The following is a 23,327-nucleotide window of genomic DNA, read 5'->3' as shown; positions in this document are numbered from 1 at the left end:
TTGCCAAGAGCAGCTGTTGCCGCACAAAACATTTCCTCCTGGCTTATCATTCAACTAATGCTGTGTTCCAACTGCTTAAGCGTGTGTTTCCCAGAACCAGCTCACCAGCTCATACCTTTCCCAGCACTGGTTAAAATGCTGATTTCAGCACATCACATCCATGGTGGAATGGTCCCTAGGCAGACTGGCCCTCCTCTTGGCTTCGCTGATGTGGTCCAAAGGAAAGCAGAGCAATACATTTGGTACCAGCTTGGCAGCAGGAGTTGCTGGAAGGAGGAGTACAAGAAGCCATCCAACTGTCCTAAGGACTCCACTCCGGATTTGCGTAGGGTTTACTCATTAGCCTTTTCTTCTCCCAGTGTTGTCAGGCAAGGCAGCAGGTACAGATTTTTCATCAGGATTTACTCCCAAAACCTTTCTCATGAATGAGTATAGCTGCCAGGCAGTGGAAGTTCAGGACCACAGTTTTCCTTCTCTTAGATGGGCTACCATCCCAAGTTGACGAGCCCCATCTGCCCCTCATTTCCCTCCACAGCACGTGCAGAAACAGTCTTCATGATTTTTGCAGAGCAGTTTCCACTAAAATAACATATTCTCCCTAATACAGTGGTACCTCAAGTTACAGATGCTTCAGGTTACAGACTCCACTAATCCAGAAATAGTACCTCGGGTTAAGAACTTTGCTTCAGGATGAGAACAGAAATCGTGCAGCGGGAGGCCCCATTAGCTAAAGCGGTACCTCAGGTTAAGAACAGTTTCAGGTTAAGAATGGACCTCCAGAACGAATTAAGTTCTTAACCTGAGGTACCACTGTACGTATATTTTAATAGCCAATTTACCCTAGTATATGTATATTGCGAAAATTCGTAGACATGAGAGTTTCAAAGGATTGCTCTTGTTTCGTAAAGTGCATATTAGGTAAAGGTAAAGGGACCCCTGACCATTAGGTCCAGTCGTGGCCAACTCTGGGGTTGCAGTGCTCATCTCGCGTTATTGGCCGAGGGAGCCGACGTACAGCTTCTGGGTCATGTGGCCAGCATGACTAAGCTGCTTCTGGAGAACCAGAGCAGCACACGGAAACGCTGTTTACCTTCCCGCCGGAGTGGTACCTATTTATCTACTTGCACTTTGATGTGCTTTCAAACTGCTAGGTTGGCAGGAGCAGGGACCGAGCAACGGGAGCTCACCCTGTCACGGGGATTCGAACCGCCAACCTTCTGATCGGCAAGTCCTAGGCTCTGTGGTTTAACCCACAGCTACACCCGCGTCCCTAAAGTGCATATTAGGACGGTTTAAATTCAAATTGGATTGAATTTCCTCCGTGATCCCTAACGTTGAGTGTGAGATGAAAATATGGGTGTTTGACTGGTTGAAAGGGAGTGTCGTTCAGTAATGGACACCACTAGAGGGGGACCAGCAGAGATACACAAGACCAAATACCAGGGAAAGTCCCTGGCTGGGTTAGGCTGCGGAATAGTCTTCCAAAGGAAGTGAGAGAATCTCTCCTCTCCCTGGGGACCCATAAAAATAAGCACTTGAAAACGTACTGCGAGGAACAATGCCGTTCTGGCAGGGAGGCAGGATGATCTAATGTGCCTTTTCCATCCTTAGAACTGCACAGGCCATGAACAATCTGACCCTACTAGCAGCTCCTCGTAGACAAGATTTCCAAGATAAAAACAGGAATTTGTCAAAACTATGTCTGAAAGCAGATTTCTGTGAGAACGCTTTGAGAGGATTATTATGACCTTTTTCTAAGGGTCCTGCTATGTGGGTGGGGAGGGCTTCCGCTGCTGTGTGCTGCCAAGGAACTGGGAGGGAAGAGAGCAGGAACGAAATGGGGAAACCATTGATGAGGGGAGAGACTCCATCAGGCAAGGCCTCTTTACACCTGCCTTGCCCCACTCTTTGGCCCTAGGAGTCCTCATAAGGGAGCTGGTCCTGGAGGAAGAACTGTGAGGGGAGAGACTTCGTCAGTCAGGCAAGGCCTCCTTCCACCTGCCTTGCCCCACCCTCTAGTCTCTGCTTCTCAATTTGTATTGTATTATTTTATGTACCGTGGCTTGCCACTGTTTTATTATTTATTTAGTTTATTATTTATTGTAACTGCTGAGTGGATTTCTGTTTAACTTTTATATGTTATTATTATTATTGTTTAATACTATTCTAATGATTGTTGAATGTTACTTTTTTGATATAGGTTACCTATTTTAAAGTTATGTTTTATTATCACATTTTTTATTGCATTAGATTGTTATAAGATGTACATTTTTTGTTTCTTCAGCTTGTAAACCGCCTTGAGTATTGTAAGATAGAAAGACGCTATACAAATTAAAAATGATGATGATGATGTCATTCTGCTTTATCAGAGCCTGGGCAACATTTAGGGCTAAATGTTGGGAGGCAGAGGGGAACAGACTCCAATGGAAAGTGGTTATGGACCTGATGGAAGACTGCAAGTGCACTCCTCAGTGCCTTGTTGATGACTGTTAACTGGGAATGAGTGATATAGCATTGTTGGTTGCAGTTCCTAATGGAGGAAGGGGACAAAGGCTTAGATAACTAAGCTCTTACAGCGGCAGAAGCTCTGTATTGTGTTTTCTATATCATTTAAAGTGACAGGAAACATATAAGGATTTGCACATGAACCTCCCCACGTGTCTTCATATGAATAAGCATTTTAAATAAAATATAATGTATTTTGTTTTTACTTCATATTCGAATCTCTGCTGTTTTGTCCCACACTTAAACATAGCTACTAGTGGGTAGATGGAGGAAGAAATAAATAAAGCAGTAGTGGTGGGAGGGTTCTCTACATCACTTTACACCATAGCTGTCAACTTTCAGATTTGAAAATAAGGGATCAGCAGCCTCACCTGTCCCGGGGACAGTCTACGGGATATCTAACAATCCGGGATAGCAGCGGGAAGCAGCGGGAAACAGTGCTGGAATAAGGGAATTTTCCGCAAAAAAAGGGAAGGTGGACAGCTTTGCTTTACACTTGAAAAAAAGAGAATAGAATCATATATTGAAAGTAAAATGGATTAGTCTGACCACAACAAAAACCCAAACCCTTCAGATCAGGATAATGAGCCTTAACATGCCTTGTGTTTATTTTTGGTTGAAAAAAATGAACCTCTTCAGAGATTTTGACCAGTATGATGGTGTTATCATATCTTAAATAAAATAATGGGTGTGTGTGTGTGTGTATATATATATATATATATATATATATATATATATATATATATAGTGATACCTTGGGTTACATACACTTCAGGTTACAGACTCCACTAACCCAGAAGTAGTACCTTGGGTTAAGAACTTTGCTTCAGGATGAGAACAGAAATCGTGCTCTGGCGGCGCGGCGGCAGCCGGAGGCCCCATTAGCTAAATTGGTGCTTTAGGTTAAGAACAGTTTCAGGTTAAGAATGGACCTCCATAACGAATTAAGTACTTAACACAAGGTACCACTGTGTGTGTGTGTTTGTGTGTGTGTGTGTGTGTGTGCTAGATATATATTTCAATTCTAGGGATGGATGGAAACTTCATCTGCAGTTTATTCCAGAAATAGTTGGGAGAGCCTCCTAGATTACTTAGCTGAAAGTTCTCCAGAAGTTTGCCAAAGTTGCTCATATTGGCTCTGGCATGAATTGAGTCCACACTGAGAAGTGGGTACAGGTCAGTTTTGCTTGAAGACTTCTGGTTCCATAGAGCATAGTGTGTTGGAGGCATCCAATATAGCTGCTGAATTTTCAAATGTAGATTTCATAGTGGCACACTGGGGTTCTCCAAACCTGCAGGAAACCACTGTCGTACACACTAATTTAGCAGTAAGTCCCATTGAACTCCATAGAGCAGACTTCTGACTAAATGTACACAGTGCTGCTATAAGCTGTGTGACAGGTTGAGTAACACAGCTAAGCTTAGATACATCACACGGCAATGGCAAGCTAACTTAAATTTCAACTGTGGAGTGGAAATTTATAACTAGAGTTTCACTGTCTGTTTTAAAGCCCGATTTCAAGAACACATCATTATTTTTTCAGAGCAACTATCTCTTTTTAACTAGACAAATGAGGGTCAAGTGTGGAGGTTCTGGATGTCTTTAAAAAAAACATCTGGTCATGCAGTGCTTGCTCTTTGAAGATGGAAGGAAGAGGGAAAGTAGGGAAATTATTTATATGTGTGCACATGCTGTGTTATAAACCTCTGAGTAGTGAGATTGCCGAAATGATCTGTGGGCAGTTCCAAAAAAATGGGAGTCTGCATATTTTCTGCTGATGCAATGACTCAGTGGTTTGGTGAGCTGTGACATGAAGGGTGTCTTGAGTTCCAATCTCATTTTATTTTTTTTTTTTTATAATATATTTATTAAAGTTTTCAAATAGAGCATATATTAGATAAGCACTTATCATTGTCCATTTAACATCTCTCAATTGTTACTTGGGACTCCCCCACACCTCCCGCATACACTTACATCATTATTAAATTAATAATACATCATTTTAGGAGAGATGTCCATGGGCTCGGTGACCCCCATTCAGCACTGCTGAAGCACAGCAATCCACCTTTGCACTCAAGGGTGACTCCTCCTGAACAGACGATGAGCACTATCAGAGGGAAATCACCTGTCTGGGAGGAAAGTAGGCACAGGAAGTTCTGGCCTGTCTACTCAGTGACAAGGTGAACTGTAGGAATTTTGAGACTCTGAAAGCAGTAGAGCTGGATCTTTGGTTCTGGCTGAAAGGGGGAAGGTAAAATTTTTCCAGGGACATCTCCAAATCCTCTCACTGTATGCTTCCATGCCAAACCAAGAACATGAACAATGAGACCAAAAATTTGATATTCTATACCAAGGGTGGATTTGAAAGCAGGAGCTGGAAGCTTTCAGCTACAAAAAGAAGCAGGCCTTTTCAATAAAAACTAATTATAGTAAGATTAGAACCCTTCTCGGACTTCTCAGCCTTATTGTACATGCATAACATTTTTATTTGTGATTTCTTTAAAAAGGGGGGGGGCAGAGGTAAATGCATGAGAAGTAAACCCTAAAAAGGTGAAGAAGAAAAATCAAACTCACAAATGGATTTGTTGACAGAAAGAAATGAGACTGATCTATTTGGTAAAGTTTAGTGGCTCCATTCTGACATTGTGTTCTCTAATCCTCCAAGCTATGGTTTGGAAAACCAAACAAATCCTATGCATGCATGGTCCTTCCTCTCCTTGTGAACCTGGTTTAAAAGAACACATCCTAGCTTGTCAAAGCACAGCTTTTCAGTATTGTCCAAATCGACAAACTGTCGTTTGAGTAAACCCTCTGAACCAGGATTACAAACCACAGGTTTATTCTGGTACGCAACCTGTATTTGAGTGGATCACTCTAATCACAGTTTCCTGGTCTGAACCTCACAGGAAACTTTGGTTTGACAAATTAACAAACTAACAAGGGGACACAAGGGTTGGGTGTGTGTGTGTGTGCACATGCATACTACAAATGGCCCAAATTCTGCAGCCCATACATTAAAGAGGAGGTATTAATTTTTTTGTGGGGTGGAGAAATTGGGGGTGGGGTATCTGTGATAGGCTCTGCAGCCCATCTACCATTTCCCCTGGAACAATGCTGTTTGGGGCCATTCTGAGAGGTAAAAATCTGAAAGGTTTGCTGCTGCCACAGTCTTAAGGAAGTCCACCACTGCTAAGACTAACCATGTTCCCTGAAGTTGCTGCCTCCAGAACATGTTCAGCGGTCCATTTTCACTTCCCCACTATCACCACAAAAATCTTTTATTGATCCTTCATTTCAGTCCTAGCACACACAGTTCTCCAGTCTAAAGTTGGGAGGACTAACATGTTATTATTATTTTTTAAATTAATGAAAACTTTAATTGAACATAATTTAAAAAAGGTGTATCATTATAAAAGTTAACTATTACAATTCCCTATATATTTATCTAATGTACAAGTATTATTATCCATATATAAGAAACCTACTATATTTTTTATGAATGCGTTCCAGATAACACTATATTTGTCCATGAAAAGTCTACATCTATAAGCAGTCCATTCATAATTTGCAACTGTAGTCATATCTTTAATCCACTGATTAAATGGACCTGTACATTCATCTTTCCAGTGCATCAGTATCAGTATTTTGGTCACAAAAGGGGCATGAAATACCCATTTACGTTGTCCGGATGTCACATTCCACATATGTAGCTCAAAAGAATATTTTCCTATGAATATTTTTCTGCACAGTCATATTTATGTAATCCACTACTTTCTCCCAAAACTTAGAAAGTGTAGGGCATTGTAAAAACATGTGTTTTAAAGAAGGATGCTTCTGACTTAATCTCCAACAATTTTAATAGGAGTTCTCTCAGACCACACATTATCAATATGTTATTGCAAAGTAAGAAAGGTCATAACTGAGTAGTAGGGCATCTGTTTTGAATGAAGAAGGTCCCAGATCCAATCTACAGCACCTCCTGGTAGGGCTGCCTGAAACCATGGAGTACCACTGCCAGTCAGTGTAGACAATACTGAGATACATGGATCAATGTTCTGCCCTAATATAAGGCAGCTTCCCATGTTCCTATTCCTGGAAACTACACACATGCCACCTTGGATTCCATGACAGAAGAAAGATGGGATATAAATAGTATATAATAAAATAAACACAGCCCTCTCGGTCTCTGTTATAAAGATCATTTGTCATGAGAAATGGAATAGTGACAGTAATTTTCTTATATCCAAAAAGCAAAGCCTACTTGGCATATAGTTTTCAATAGAAGTATAAAGAAACCCAAGTTCTTTGGAAAGCTTCAATTAATAATAGCAAATTGTTGTTGTCATTACTTATTTCTACTACGTCTTATTCAAGAAATTAGACTGTATCATCACAATAATTTGATAGTTTAGTCTGCTGGACTTCTGCTTTCATCCTTAAAAGTAGGAACAAGACAGTTTGCAAATGTCATGTCTCAATAGTTTTGCAAGCTGATTATATTAAGAGCTGGATATGAGCAAAGCCATTACATCACTTTTCAGGGCAGAGAAGAGGCAGGGGAAAGTGTGAGTGAGTTGAATAAGGATAAGGAAGATCCAGATTCAAATACCTAACCGGCCATGAAGCTCCTCAGAGGACCGTGCAGCAGTCGCTGTCCCTCTCAGTCTAATCTACTTCACAGGTTGTTGTAAGAATAAAACGGGGGAAAGGGGGGCATGGTACCCTGAGCTCTTTGGAGTAAGAATGAGGAGAATGAACTCACACAGATTCTCAAGAACCTTCCTAAAAACTCTCCTCTGAATCCTCAGCATATTAGCTCCATTCTTTTCATGTGGCTTGTTTTTGTTTCCAGTCCCTATGGTTTCAAAGGAAAACAAGAGGTTTGTGTACGGTATTTATTCTCAAGTCCCGGAAAACAAAAGCAATCTTTTGGAAATTTCCAAGGCCATCTCATGATGTCCGAACTGCCAGTTTGTAACTCTGAATAACTGGAGACAGGAAATTCTTCTGGTGTGTGCTGGTATCTCATTTTCATATACATATGTGGCTTTTCTGTGATGGTACGTATGGAGAAGCCTCATCTCTCCCCCTGTGCACACACATGACGGCATTTTATAAAGATATGAGTACCAGCACCTCATTTTAATTTTTTACACACACACACACACACACACACACACACACACACACACACACTCAGCCTTTCCAGCACCACTGATGAGAATGAAAAGACATAGAATTTCTCTATCACAGCCTTCATTAAGGGAAAGGTTCTGATGATTTACAGGTGGCTGTACAGGAGGGCCCCCCCAATGTATTGCTGTTCATCAAACTCCTCCAAGTCACCTGGTGTTAATTATAATGTTCTATAATGCCGGAGGACTAGCCAGCAGAGTCGCAGCACAAGTGCCGCGACAAGTGTATCTGTCGATACACTCTGTTTCTTTTGAAAAGAAACATCCCGTCTTCAGATTGTATATTCCTCCTGGATTAAATTTCTGTGAACCTTGTGCGGAGTTAAAGTGACTGAGGAAAGCGTGAGCCTGGCTTTGAATCAACTTCCTATTTTCAGGATAGAAACTACCTCCTTGCACAATATACACAGGCCCCCAAGCTGCAGGCTGCAGTATTCAGACCAGTGGCCGAAAGAGAAAGACCCAGGCATGTAACAATATGGGGTTGGGAAGTCAGGCCTGGTTCACCCAGTATATGTACTGCTACACATAGGCCCAATGGTACTTCATGTAGCACCTGTGCCAAGTTGACTAGGCCTGCCTTCCCATCAGCCACCACATAGTTGCAGTAGCTCAATATAAAAACACATATCACCACACTGGTGGCTACTGCTGTGGACTGCATGCTTTGCATGAAAACGGTCCCAGCTTCAGTTCTCAGCGTCTCTAGGTAGGACCAAGGGGGAAACCTCATCTGAAACCACAGAGAGCCACTCACAGCCAGTGTACAGCCAAGGAACAACTGTGGACTCATTTTGAGATTGTTATTGTTCCTTTGCAGCCATACGGTGTCAAGTGCTCAGGACCGCAATACCTCAATGTCCGCCTCTCTCCATATGAACCTACCCGGACCCTGAGATCATCTTCTAAGGCCCTTCTTCGTGTGCCTCCTCCATGAGAGGTCTGGAGAGTAGCAACATGAGAATGGGCCTTCTCTGTAATGGCTCCCCGTTTGTGGAATGCTCTCCCTAGGTAGGTTCATCTGGTGCCTTCATTATACACATTTGGGCGCCAGGCAAAAACGTTCCTCTTTAACCAGGCCTTTGGCTGATTGACATCCAATGTTCCTTTAAAACATGTTGAGGAGGGAGAGATTATTGGGTTGTTCTCATTTATGCTTTTATTATGTATTTTGGGTAGGCATGGTTTGCCGCTTATATTCAGTGATGGCAGGTGATTAGGCAGCAAGAGCAAGGAGGAAGAGGAAAGCCAAAGGGCTCTGGCCAAACCCGACATCGCCATGTGGAGTCACTAGGCAGCTCCCTCCCTCTAAATTTCTCATGGTGTTCAGTGTTGGGTGGCCAAGTGGCCACCATTTAAATTCCTTAGTGTTGTTAACTCAGTGTCCCTCAAGGACATTGTGGGAAATGTAAGTGGTGACCACCCAGTACCACAAGCGGCAAGAAGTGAGCCTATTAAGGCTATACCCCAAAGCCCCTATCAAAGCCTGTAGCTGGCCTGGGCTCTGTGGTTGGCAGTCAGACCCCTGTTGGGGTGTGGGCTTTGACAGGCTTTGAAACCTTGACATTAGCCTGGTTTCTGTGTATATTTTAAATGTTGACCTATATGTGATGCCACAGAAAAGATCTGCACCAATTAATGTAAAGAAGGCATACAACAGTGCCATGGAGGATGGGTTTTAGTTTTAGAAAACCATCTGACACATTTCAATCCTGTTACTCTCCCTACAAAGTTCTTCCTCCCAACTCTTCAGGTATAATAAATTACCTTATTTAACGTGTGTGCTATCCCTAACCCCCTGGATTTATAATGAAAGGGGGGAGTCCCCAGAGTAGGGATACTCAAGGAATTTGATTTATGAATTGCAACATGAACTGACCTGGTTTACAGATCCCAGAAAAAATGGCTTGATCAAAACATAGCAGTCAATCAGATTTTGCATTTCTCCAAATCTTGCAATACAGGCCTTGGCTAAAAACACACAAAAATGCATTTAAAATGTCTATTTTGCCTATTTTGGAATAAAATAAGTGGAGACAAATTATGCACTTAATGTGCATTTTGTGATAAAATATGCATTAAAATACACATTTTTGTTCATTAAAAAAAAACCACAGAAAAGGAACAGAGCAGGCATGCCAATTACAGTAATATGTTTGAAAATACAGTAATATGTTTGAAATTGACAGAAAATAGTCTGACTCAGCCATCCCTAGTCCAGGCAGTCTCTTCAATGAAGTGCTGCTGCCATGGGGAAACCACATTCTCCCAGAACCTGCTGTATGGCTGCTGGGATGCTATTTTAGAAGTTGCCCTGTTCTTACCCTGCTCCGCACATCCTTTACATCCCCACTGGCTCATCTGCATGAGTTCTTACTGCATGTTACATGGGCACACTTGAATTTCCCCTCCTCAGGGCCATTATGCCTGCAGCCAAGCACAGGTGCACCCAGCCATCAGTTCCCTCGCTCTCTTCACTGAAGTTGCTTCCTTGAAGGATATAGTAGGTACCCACAGGGTTGCAGGGCAACTGCAGGGAACACCCCTTCCAGAATCGTTACTGACCCCTTCACCAGCTCCATTTCAGTCTAACTGAATGAAAATAGCAATTAATTCATGTTTTGAAAAATCCAGCTGTTTTGAGTGTCCCCTTGACTAATGGAAAAAATGAGCTTTGGCCATATTCCGTATAGGCACCTAAATACATGCACGTGTGTTTATTTTTTCTGCTTGCTCCTAAAACTGGAAGTCCTGGTTTTTGGGGCTTTTTTTAGATTGATACCACCTGTGTGGAGGCATACAAGGCATCTAATGTGTGTCAGAAGGTTCTAAACATTTCCAGTCCCACTTGATTAAAGGCTTAGCGTACTGTATTGGAACCCTTCATCTAATTTGCACCAATCTTCATTATGTGCCATTCAAGGCTTTGCTCTCCAGCTGATCCAGCGCAATGAACATTTTTTTTAGGGTTCCTTAGGTGCAAGATTACACTTATTAAGAAATAAACGTTGAGAAAAGAATGTGGCTCTGAATATATTTCTATGGCTTCCACGCCTAACCGTCTCTTTACAGTTGTAAAAATATGTTTTCAATTACTCTTAAAACCTTTGATTCAACCTAGTTTGAGAAAGTCAAGATGAACAGTGTGCTCCCCCCCTTCTTCTTTTTACTGCCCACACAACATAGCATGCATTTGAGCTCAGGAAGAAAGAAAACCCTCCAATGTAACATTCAGATAGGAACACAGAATGTAACAAGACACATTCTGAATGGAAAGTACAGAAGAGCCAAGAGCTGACTTTGGACCAATTCATCTCCTCATGGTTGAAAGAATGGTATGTAAAGCAGACAGGAAAAAGTTTGAGAATTAAGGAAATTTTATTAAGCCCTGGAAGAGAATAAAAAAGGAGGGGGAAGCCTACGAGTCATGTTTGCTTAAAAACCGTTTTTCAGACCATCTCAGAGATTATGCCAAGTCTTCAACTGGCAAGTGATTCAGGATGAGCCAGCTTCCCCATTCCATTCTGTGACTGCTCAGAGGGTTTGCTCTGCCCTGCGTTCCACGCCTTGTGGGTTGTGCTTTTAATAAGGAATTCAAGCTGGAACTCAAGCATGCAGAGTTTTCATCAGCTCTCAGTTCCTACCACTTGTTGACATCTCACCACCACCACCAGTCTGGCTGCAAATGCAGGTGTCCACCATCAATCAAAGACTACAAAATTCAGCTCTGATGTGAATGACGTACAATTGCATCAAAATTCTTTATTTTTACTGATGTGCCCATGTTCTCCATCACAGTGCTAAAATGCCACAAGCGACCATGAAAAGATCTGTTTGTGGATGTAGCTGAAATCACATCAAGGCTGCAGTTTGATCCCTACACGCATGTGCATCCATATTGCATGTATGTGTTTGTATGCTTCAAGGGGAGTCAGAAATGAAGAACTGAAAGCGCAGCTATTCCAGACTAGATACATCAAAGCTATTAATCAAGATAATTTAAGAAGGATATTAACAAGCTGGAATGTGTGCAGAGGCGGGCAACCAAGATGATCAAGGGTCAGGAAACTAAGCCTTATGAGGAACGGTTGAAGGAGCTGGGTATGTTTAGCCTGGAAAAGAGGAGACTGAGAGGAAGTATGATAACCATCTTCAAGTATCTAAAAGGCTGTCACAGGTAAGATGCAGAAAGCTTGTTTTTGCCCCTGGTGTGGCGGGTAGGACTTGAACCAATGGCTTCAAATTTCAAGAAAGGATATTCCAACTAACAACAGGAATAATTTTCTGACAGTAAGAGCTGTTTGACTGTAGAGTTGACTCCCTTGGGAGGTGGTGGACTCTCCTTCACTGGAAGTTTTAAAGCATAGATTGGATGGCCACCTGTCATGGATCTTTAGATGGGATTCCTGCATTGCAGGAGGGTTGGACTAGATGAGCCTTGGGGTCCCTTCCAACTCTATGATTCTATAATTCTGATTCTATCATCATTTATCTATGAGACTGTGAAACTCTAACAAAAAATGGCCATCTACTGTTCTTTAACAGATCTCCTGGGACAGAAAGTTCTGCAATTCTGAAGAAGCCAGCAAAAATGCCTCTGTGCACTAAGAAACTCTAATGCTTTGGTGAGGGCTCCTGAGGGCCACCTTCCTTTGTAGGAAACATTCTTGGGGCCACATGCCAGAAGTGAGTGGGGCCAGAGCCAAAAGTGTGCGGAACAATGGATGTACGAGCACAATTCCAAGTGTTGGTGTTGACCTTTAAAGCCCTAAACGGCTTTGGTCCTGTATACCCGAAAGAGCGTCTCCAACCCCTTCATCCAGCCCGGGCACTGAGGTCCAGCGCCGAGGGCCTTCTGGCGGTTCCCTCGCTGCGAGAAGCGAGGCTACAGGGAACCAGGCAGAGGGCCTTCTAGGTAGTGGCGCCTGCCCTGTGGAACGCCCTCCCAGCAGAAGTCAAGGCAATAAGCAACTATTTTACTTCTAAAAGACAACAGAAGGTGGCCCTGTTTAGGAAAGTTTTTAATGTCTGATGCTGTATTGTTTTTAATATTTGGTTGGAAGCCAACCAGAGTGGCTGGGGAAACCCAGCCAGATGGGCAGGGTATAAATAAATTATTATTATTATTATTATTATTATTATTATTATTATTATTATTAGATACAGTGGTACCTCAGGTTACAGACGCTTCAGGTTACAGACTCCGCTAACTCAGAAATAGTACCTCGGGTTAAGAACTTTGCTTCAGGATGAGAACAGAAATCACGCGGTGGTGGCGGCGCGAGTCCCCATTAGCTAAAGTGGTACCTCAGGTTAAGAACAGTTTCAGGTTAAGAACGTACCTCCTGAACGAATTATGTTCTTAACCCAAGGTACCACTGTATGTGGCTCTTACCTTTCTAGAATAGACCACACTCCAGTCACGCGAAAGTCTGAGGTTTCTACACACACACCTCTCCACCCTATCCAGCAAACCAAGCAAGAAGCATTAGTACAGTTTAAGGACACATTCCAGGTGGTCAAGAGCACTTGAGCAGAAAGCTGTGGAGCAGGGCCAATGTGGAGTGTGGCCTGGGGAAAGTCCTAAGAGCCAGATAGAGAAATGAAGGGCCATGGTTGGGCCTTGAGCCTGAAGTTCCTCATTCCTGCTCTAATGTATTGGTCATATAAGAGCACAGTCCCTGAAATATACTCAGAGTCGCAAAGTGATTTCATGCTCTTTATTCAGCTCATAGTGGTGAGGAGGAATGAATGAATGTCCCCTCAAAGTATCTGCTTTATATACATTATTTACACAATGGGCTGCACATGATTGGCTAATTCCGGAATTCTACTGTAAGCCAATCAGGTTGTGGATTCACTTCTATCTGGAGCATGATTGGGTAGTTCCTGCCAACCAATCATACTGCTGTATTGTTCTAGGACCAATCAGACTGCTGCCTTTTGGATCCTATTGTTCTAGGACCAATCAGACTGCTGCCTTTTGGATCCTATTGTTCTAGGACCAATCAGACTGCTGCAGTTTGGATGCTATCCAACTCAGTACATAACAGTCCCAATGATTATTCAATCTGGATAATGCTCAGGCAAATGTGAATCCTGGGTATAGGAAAGTTTTTATCCTACTGCCAACATTCCCTTTTAGCCGAACATTATTCAGATATTTGGGATATGTTGGTGGCAGGAGGCTTGGGTAAAGTCTTGATATTAGAATTGTGGAGTTGGATGGGACCCCAAGAGTCATCTAGTCCAACCCCCTGAAATGCAGGAATAAAATTAATATGAAGGCAGCACAGGAAAACAGAATGTGCTCTTTTGGGTCATGAATACTTGATTTATGGTGGTTGTGACCATTATATTGACATTTTAAATGTTATTTATTTCATAAAATTTATGTGCAAAGCCCTCAAATCTCCACAGTTCAATATTCCTTGGACACCTTTCTTGCTTTCTATATCCTGCAACTTCTGTCAAAGGATGCCAGATTCTTTCATTTGTCATATCTATACCACAGAGGCAAACTGGTGAATAAGTATTCCCTCTATTCTGGGGACTTAGAAGTCTATGAGGAGATTAACAATCCTTAAGAGTGTTCCCAGCAGCTTCCCTGAACTGGTTCACAGTATTCTTCGGGGGAAGTCAATGGACAAGCCAGTATAAAATCAATGCAAGTTCATAAAACAGATATGCGTTTTTATGCACTGTAAGCTGCCCAGAGTGGCTGGGGAAACCCAGTCATATGGGTAGGGTGTAAACGTTGTTGTTGTTGTTGTTGTTGTTGTTGTTGTTGTTGTTGTTGTTGTTGTTGTTGTTTACCTGTTGCATTTCTGCAGCAGTTATGTGCTTGTTATAATGAACCAAAACTCTGAGAAACTATTCCTCAATATGAATGAGTGTTGGAGAAGAATGAAAGTAGTAGTATTTCATCTGCTTAATCCAAAATTAGTGTGTGCGGCTTATCAGACACCAGACTGGATTGCAGCTAATACTCTAGTTGGGTCCCCCTCCCCTGCCCGAAATAAGCAAAAAGCAGTTGACAGATCCAAAATGCACACTCTTCTCCCATGAAAACATTTTTTCCATTCTTGCTTTTCCAAAAAAAATGGAAAGTTCAAAGCTTAACTACTTCTTGTTATGAAAGAATGAATTTTCTACAAGAGACTTGGACAAAGACATGAGCCTATGTAATTGCCCTGTGGCTGGGTGGATCGGGAAGAAGCAGGGAGGGGCGGGTGGAGATTTTACTTGTCAAGAAGCAACGGGAAGCAAATACATTTGTTTGGATTAAGAAAGATCCAACATTACGTTTTTAAATCTGGGCTGCTGGTGTCTATCATTTGCTTATACACCTCAAGCTGACAAGTCAAATCTAACGAGGGAAAGAAGCAAACTAATGCTGTGGTTGGATCCAAAGTAGCCCTTCCCTTTGCAAAAGCAGTTCTTCACTGAAGTTCACAAGTTCCGGTGCTTTTGCAAACTGAAGTGCAAGATGTGAGTGGGTAGGTGGCAAAAGCAACATTCCCTTGTTCCTTTTTCTCCCTGTAGCCCATAGCTGTCAACCTTCCCCTTTTTTGCAGGAAATTCCCTTATTCCAGCGCTGTTTCCTGCTGCTTCCCGCTGCTATCCCGGATTGTTAGATATCCCGTAGACTGTCCCTGGGACAGGTGAGGCTTGCTGTTGTTGTTTAGTCGTTTAGTCACGTCCGATTCTTCGTGACCCCATGGACCAGAGCACTCCTGTCTTCCACTGCCTCCCGCAGTTTGGTCAGACTCATGTTTGTAGCTTTGAGAACACTGTCCAACCATCTCGTCCTCTGTCGTCCCCTTCTCCTTGTGCCCTCAATCTTTCCCAACATCTGGGTCTTCTCCAGAGAGTCTTCTCTTCTCATGAGGTGGGCAAAATATTGGAGCCTCAGCTTCACGATCTGTCCTTCCAGTGAGCAAGGTGAAGTTGCTGATCCCTTATTTTCAAGGCTGCTGATCCCTTATTTTCAAATCTGAAAGTTGACAGCTATGCTGTAGCCCCCTGCACTGCCTACGGGGCTGGTCTACCCAGGAGGTGGGTCATACAAGAAGTGGGTCAGTGATAGGCGTGCAAGAGGCTTTGCCCACCCCACTGCTTCTGCCACTGCATGGCAGACATGTTGGGTTTCCTGGGCACACACGTTGATGTGGGAAGTGTTCCCAAGGCAGAATATCTCCTTCTTCTTTATTCTTCTCCTAAAAGGCTAAGAGCATCCTGTTCAGGCCAGCCTTTGGCGACGAAGGCACAGGCAGTGCTGATCACTGAGCTGCTGTCAGGGTGGACTGTATTTTAACTGCTCGTTCTAAATGTCTTCTGGTGCATTTTGATGATTGCTTTTGAACAGCTTGCTTTTATTGCTTTGTATTTTATAATGTTGTTTTTAAAAGGTTTATCACAATTATTTGTATATTGTAAACAAATTAGAGACACAGACAGACAGACAGTTAATTCTACTGATGTTTGGTTGTTTTTAAATTATTTTTCCTACGTTTTCAATAATTCTGGTTTTAATTTGTAAGCCACTTTGAGTCCCGTCGAAGAAAAAGGCAGGATATAAAGATAATAAGAATAATAAATAATCCTTGAAACACAACTTGAGAGAAATGAGGGATATAAATGCTAATACAGTGGTACCTCAGGTTAAGTACTTAATTCGTTCCGGAGGTCCGTACTTAACCTGAAACTGTTCTTAACCTGAAGCACCACTTTAGCTAATGGGGCCTCCTGCTGCCACCGTGCCGCCGGAGCACGATTTCTGTTCTCATCCTGAAGCAAAGTTCTTAACCTGAAGCACTATTTCTGGGTTAGCGGAGTCTGTAACCTGAAGTGTATGTAACCTGAAGTACCACTGTACTAACACCAGTGTTTAAAAGCTTCTGGTCTAGAGTGAAATTCCTTCAGCTGCCTCTTTTTTCCAGGCGTTTTAAATTGAAAGACAGTGACGGTGACCCAGGGACATAGGAATGCAGGGAACTGCCTGGTTTAGACCAAGGGTTCAGCTGGTCAGTATTATCAATACTAACTGGCAGCCAGCTTTCCAGCAATTCAGACAGAAAACATTCTCATGCCTACCTGGAGTTGCTGGGGAATGAATCTGGGAACCTTCTGCATACAAAGCACTTGTTGTCTCACTGCGTTGCAGCCCTTCCCCTTAATGCTTGCTGCTCATTAAAGCAGCTCCACCGCCTTCATGTTAATGCTTCCCATGTTTTGTAAATATGTGACAAGGAAGTGTACAAACTCCCTCCAGTTTCTAGATACCGTGCAAAATTGTCCTGGCTCAGGCACCCGTCTTTCTTATCTGATTTTATTATTCATCACAATATCACGGAACAAGTTTAGCTGTCCAAAGAGACAAGGCACAGCTGAACCGTGGGCTTGTACAAAGTCTCGGCTCAGTCTCCATCCACCAATTAGCCAGTGAGCTCCCCCGTTAGCATTGCTGATTTGCAAACACACAAATTACTCAGCTGTGATTACATCACAATTTAAATGATTTATGCACCAGTAAAATGAACAGCAACTAGGTCATCATGGCACATCAAGTCTGGATGCTGAGAAGAGAAATGAGAGGGTTCCCACGAGTCAAGGCACAGTGATAACGGCAAAAACCTTTATTAAATTAACAGAACCAGACAAACAGGGGCAAAGCAACTGCTTATATACATTTCTGAAGGCCTGGGCCACTCCCACTCGCAATGTGATTGGCTGTCTAAACTTCAAAGCTGCAAATCATGACTCAGAGTTTAAGGGCTCATGGCAGAGGCCCCAATCCTGAAATGATCTGTGATTGGATATCATGCATCAAATCAGAACACAGGGGCTCAGAATCCTTAGTTCAGATTCAAGCTCAGGCAAACAGACCACTGAATACATAAGATTCTCCATCTTGCAGGCATAACCCACTGGATGGACTCCCAGAACAGCCTCAGTAGTATCACAATCAGTCCAGATCATCTTCTGACTTTATGTCTTTGCAAGATGTGTCTCCTCCACAAAAGATCTAGAGGGTGGCAACACAAGAACAGGCCTTTTCTGCAGTGGCTCCCTGTCTGTGGAATGCTCTCCCCAGGGAAGTTCGCCTGGCTCCTTCATTATACAGCTTTAGGCGCCAGGCAAAAACGTTCCTTTTTAACCAGACCTTTGATTGATTTGATTGACATCCTATGCCCTTTTAAAATGTATTGGGGGAGGGTTATTGGGTTGTTGTTTTTATTTTGATTATGTATTTTGTGGTTTTATATTCTGATTTTATTCTGTGAACCGCCCTGAGACCTGCGGATATAGGGCGGTATATAAATAAAAATAAATAATAAAAAAACAGGCTAGTATAGAAAGTAACACTTTGAACACCATGGACAGAAAACTGTTTCAAAAGGGAGTCCAGGCAAAAACTTGAGACCAACCCATCATCTGCATGCTGGTCAGAACGAGAATTCGAACTAGCGATAGAGGAGCAATTGTAAAGGCAAACTTACAAAAGTAGCACTTTCCAAGACAACATGCAAACTGAAACACAGCTGGCCTTTGAAATTGGCACTTCTCCAAATTTTGCGGTGTTGTTCTCCTACAAGCAATATGTACAAAAAGTGCCTATATTAAACTGTGCATTAAAATGCATATATTAGTGGAAATAACATACAAAAAGGCATTCTATATGGGGATTGCTTTCTAAAAAAATGTAGGAGAAATTGCATAGAAAAATGTGCTGACTAGGAGAAATTTGTGCTAAAATGCTGGCAATTTTTCATGAGATTTTTTTCCTTTCATTTAAAAAGCTGCAAATTGTGAATTTAAGATTGGAAAAAGGATAAAGCGAGAGAACCCAAACTAGCATATTCATCCACCCCTAATTAGAAACTGGAGTTTGAAAGGGGCACATCAGTTGTTATGGACTGGTTGGATGCAAAGGAGTGGTAAGAGGCACCAGCTAGGGAACCCCCAAGGGAAGAAGGCTCAGAGCCAGGGGATTGGTGGTGGGACCACAATGAGTGGCAGAGGGAGAGGAGGGAACAGTCTGGGAGAAGGTGGTGTCGGAAGCTGATGAGGCAACAGGGTTTAGTGAGCAGGAAAAGGCTGTTGCAGAGAGCAGTCCAGAATCAGAGGCAGAAGCAGAGGCTGAAGACGAGAGGGGCCAAGAGGCTAATGAAGAAGCCAGGGGTCTCTCCCTCCTGAAACAACCAGTTCTCTCCCTGCACCCAGTGTCCCATTTGAAGGTGCAGCAAAGAGAGAGAAGGTGAAGGAGTCTCAGGTTGCTGGGGAAGGACCTGGTGGGGGAAGAGGCTTAGGTAACTATGGGGAGGAGAGGACCTTCAGTCCTCACAACTGCTTCATTGGGCCAAGATCTACCAGGAAGAGTTGCTGTGCTCACTAGGCCTAGCCTCCTGAGCTATTTGTTCCTTTGAATAAAAGAGTTAGCTTCATTGATACTGTGTGAGATATTACTGACCTGCTCCTGGCACCCACCTCAGGCATCAGTACTTCAAGAGCACAATAGCCCTGCTGAATTACCAATTCATCTAGTTTAACATCCTGTTTCCCAGTCAGATGCTTCCATGAAAGCCACAGGTAGGCCATGAAGGCAACAGCCCTTCCCCCCTCGCTGTAGCTGAAAGTCAGAGGCATATTGCCTCCAAGCCAGGTGGCTCCTTAGCTAATAGGTCTTATCAATGGCAACCTTCCCTTGAAAAGCCATCTAAGCCAGTGACCATTGCCACAACTTGCGGTGTTGAATTCCAGAAGTTAATAATGTGTGAAATGGAATTCAATTGGAACATAGCTAGAATGCCTGCCCTGATTCTACCGCCAATCAGCTTCATTGTTTCCCCTTTGTTTGGCCCCAAGAGTACCATTCCAATCCATATGAACCTTTCTTTTTCAATCCATCACAAGGCAATGGAACATGCTGCATGCAGAAGCAGAAGGATTAAGTAGGCTGTAATATGCATAAATATTCTAATAAAAATCTTAGATTTACTGCTTGCAGAATTTATTGTGGAATTTGAGGATCTTAAGATGCTCAGATTCAAGGAGCCATGTCAAAACAGATTAGCATTAGAATATAGCCCTTTTGAGCAGTGCAGTCTGGATGCATGAAGGAGCAAGTAGGAATGGGCAAGGGAAGTCCTGCCAACTCAGTAATGGCCAGCAAGCAATCTGCTTTATTTTGAAATGGGTTGCCATACCCAACACATAGAGCTTCCAAAGTGGAAAAGAGAACCCTGGTTAACCAAGCTTACCATCCCTGTGTTGGAAACCCTATGTGTGCAACACCAATTATGCAATGGCTAGGAAAGGCAGCATCAGTAGATTCTCCCCATGCATTTTCACTTGCCTTTGTTATTCAAACAGAATGCCTGCAGAGCCATTATGCACTGCAAAAATCCAGATAAAAATGCATGGATATCACCTCATCTAGGAGTATAGCATACTAGGAGCTTCAAAGCCGCCATGGCTTGGAATTCCACAAAACAACAGCAAAACCAGTGCAATTCTTAAAGTTTCAGTCCACCATCATGATTCAAAATGGAGTCCAGTGGTAGCCAAACACAGACGGAAACCTGCTCCTTGATCCCAGGAATCATCATGCAAAATTTGATGATGACGTCTTTAAGATGTGTCCAACTGGATAGCAAACAGACAAGCAACTTTCCAAAGTATTAACTCCATAACTTTTCCAGAAATTACACAAGAGCGCTTCCCAAGTTGAGGGTGCATGGGCTATTTAGTTACTACATCTTTAATTCCATTCTTCTTCAAAGAAGCTGAGGGCACTCCACCCAGTTCTCTGCCCTTCCATTTTATTCTCACAATAAGCCTGTGACTGACCTGAACTCTGTGGCTGAGCAGGGATTTAAACCCAAGTCTCCTTGAAAGAAAGAGCTCAGTACTATACTAAGGCTGTGCCACACACTGGCCAACATACATTTTCTAGGTTAGGTGGGGGAACTTTGCAGGTTGCTATTCTTATTGCTGCTGTTGTTTGCAAAAACCGCTTCCCCCTCTGCTGTTGCTCCAGAGCCCCCAACTCCTCCCAACCACCAGCTGCTCCTTTCCCAGAGTGATCCTTGCCAAAGCAGGAGTACGTAATAAAACATAATGAGATCATAGTTCTGCCGCTAATCAGATTTGGCTATGTGTCCACGTCACATGCCAATTCGGACTGAAGGCCAGCGTCCTCAAGGTGAATGGGGGGTCAGGGCAGGAGCCAACCATCCACATTTTTGCAAGGGATGAAAAGGTTTGCAAAACATGTCCCAAGATTTAGGCCATTCCTGCCAGCCATTTCCTTGTGATGGAAAATGTGGAAAGGCATATATGTATGCAATGCTTCTTTTAAAAAAATGTTTAGGGGTACTCTCATTTTGACACAAGTAAGTCACCATTTTATAGTTCAAATGGGGGGAAAATAAATACAGTGGTACCTCGGGTTACATACGTTTCAGGTTACATATGCTTCAGGTTACAGACTCCGCTAACCCAGAAATAGTGCTTCAGGTTAAGAACTTTGCTTCAGGATAAGAACAGAAATTGTGCTCCAGCAACGCGGCGGCAGCGGGAGGCCCCATTAGCTAAAGTGGTACCTCAGGTTAAGTACTTAATTCGTTCTGGAGGTCCGTTCTTAACCTGAAACTGTTCTTAACCTGAAGCACCACTTTAACTAATGGGGCCTCCTGCTGCTGCCGCGCCGCCGGAGCACAGTTTCTGTTCTCATCCTGAAGCAAAGTTCTTAACCTGAAGCACTATTTCTGGGTTAGCGGAGTCTTTAACCTGAAGCGTATGTAACCTGAGGTATCACTGTACAGTAAATGGACAAAAGTACGAAGATTCACAAAATGTTTAGAGGTATGCATACCTCTGTATCCCCCATGAAAAAAGCACTGTTTGTATGGATATAATTTGCCAGGAGACTGGCTACAAAAAGGAACAGGTAGAGCTAAGAACAACTTAACACTCCTTGCCAATGTGTCTGGCTTACCTACAGGCATCTGGCTTTTTTCTTGGCTGACTCAGATATCTGCATTTCTTTGGCACTTCGCATTTTGCCCATGCCTAGCCTTTCCACTTATTTTTAAGGAACAAGTATAGACTTGCGGTTAAGGCACCAGGATAGGAATTAACTGATCTGGTTTGTGTTTCTGGAGCTGGTACAGTTTTCCAGTGTTTTTCGCCAAGTGGCTGAAGCTGGAATTCTCCAAAGAGCTCAGCTTCACACACACAGGGGCAAATTTCCTGAAGCATTCATCAGGCATCATCAAGCGAAGCGACTGTACCATCATATCTGGACCACAGATTTTGGGTGCACATCTCAACATCCCTCTGCACCCATTTCTGAACAAAGAGACTAACATGATGCAACGGTCTTCATCTTATCAGGGAGAACATAATCCAGTCATCCTTGTCAGTTTTCAAAAAAATCTACCACACCCCCTTCCCGCCCATGTATAACTGTTTCATGAGTAGCTTGACCAATGAATCAAGTTGTTTGCCTCAGCTGCAAACCACAGGAAAGTGACTAACTGCAAATACTGTGGCTTCATTTAAAACCACAATATTAATTTAAAATTCTTCTTGGCCAGAGGTGGCCAGCCTTTTGGGGCCTGTAGGCACAATGGCAAACTAAAGAAACTGGTGTCGGCGCCACATAAACACCGTAACCAAACACACCCCACAACCTAGTCTATTGGCTACAAGATAATGCTTCTTTCAAGTTGAATTTTGGTGAGGGGAAGGGTCACTGCGGGTGCCAGGGAAGTCTCCTGTGGGCACATGTATGCCTGTGGGCACCATGTTGGCGACCCTCTGTACCCATATTCATGCGTACTAAAGGTCCATGTACATACCATTCCTTTAAAGCATATTCAAAACATGTTCATTCCCTTAAAGAACACCAGCCATGGTAGTTTGCTTCTCACAGAGTTACAATGCAAAGAAGCTTTTAACAAACTACAGTGCCCAGAATTCTTTTAGGAGAGATAGGTGCTTTGAATGTGCATTAAAGGTATAGTGTGTCTACAATGTCAGTAAACAAAAATCTGACTACATTATTTTAGTGTATAATTAAATGTCTTTAATAAAACATATTTTGGTTATTAAAAATACATTTTACAACATTTAATAACTTTTTTAAAATAAATGTTCTGCAGTGTTAATACACATCTGTAACCCTAGCCAAACTGCCAAAATCACCTCACAAATAGCAGACAGGTAGCTGTAATAACCTGTTGCAGCAAGAAACAGAATTCTGTGGCCCCCTAATGACTAACAAATATATTGTGGTATGAGCTTTCATGAGCAAAAGCCCACTTCATCAGATGCATGACAACCACATGGGTGGAGGCAGGAGCAGTGTGGGAACACCACAGAATGGCTACAACCACACTGCTGCTTATAAGATAGGAAGCAGGAGCAAGATTCTGACAGTGAGGATAATAGTTGCTTTCTGTTAATGGCTGCCCATGGTTTGGCCTTGAGAAAAGGCATGGAAAGAAGTTGGCATATTCATCCCATGCTCTAATAGAACTAGTGATTTGATGCTGATGCTGATGAACAGAAAGCAGCTAGCCACTAATACTATTATTACTATTAATTATTTTTGTGTA

General features: G+C 42.8%; 1 protein-coding gene across 4 annotated transcripts in view; it reads right to left on the bottom strand.

Annotated features, from left to right (window-relative positions):
• The window catches only part of COL8A1 (collagen type VIII alpha 1 chain), a 94,208-nt gene that overhangs the window by 55,430 nt on the left and 15,451 nt on the right, over nt 1–23,327 (bottom strand). Inside the window, exons 2-3 of one of the 4 annotated variants that reach the window (XM_083611555.1) lie at nt 18,204–18,292; nt 7,269–7,361 (exon numbers count right to left, since the gene is read on the bottom strand). The exons of 2 other annotated variants lie outside the window; for them this stretch is intronic. The gene's annotated coding sequence lies outside the window, so the exon portion shown is untranslated. The remainder of the gene's footprint in view (nt 1–7,268; nt 7,362–18,203; nt 18,293–23,327) is intronic. One more of the 4 variants, XM_083611554.1, reaches the window with a different exon arrangement.

The sequence above is a fragment of the Podarcis filfolensis genome, assembly GCF_964270895.1.
Source record: "Podarcis filfolensis genome assembly, chromosome: 4".
NCBI lineage: Eukaryota > Metazoa > Chordata > Lepidosauria > Squamata > Lacertidae > Podarcis > Podarcis filfolensis.
This window is presented reverse-complemented; position numbering and strand designations above follow the sequence as displayed.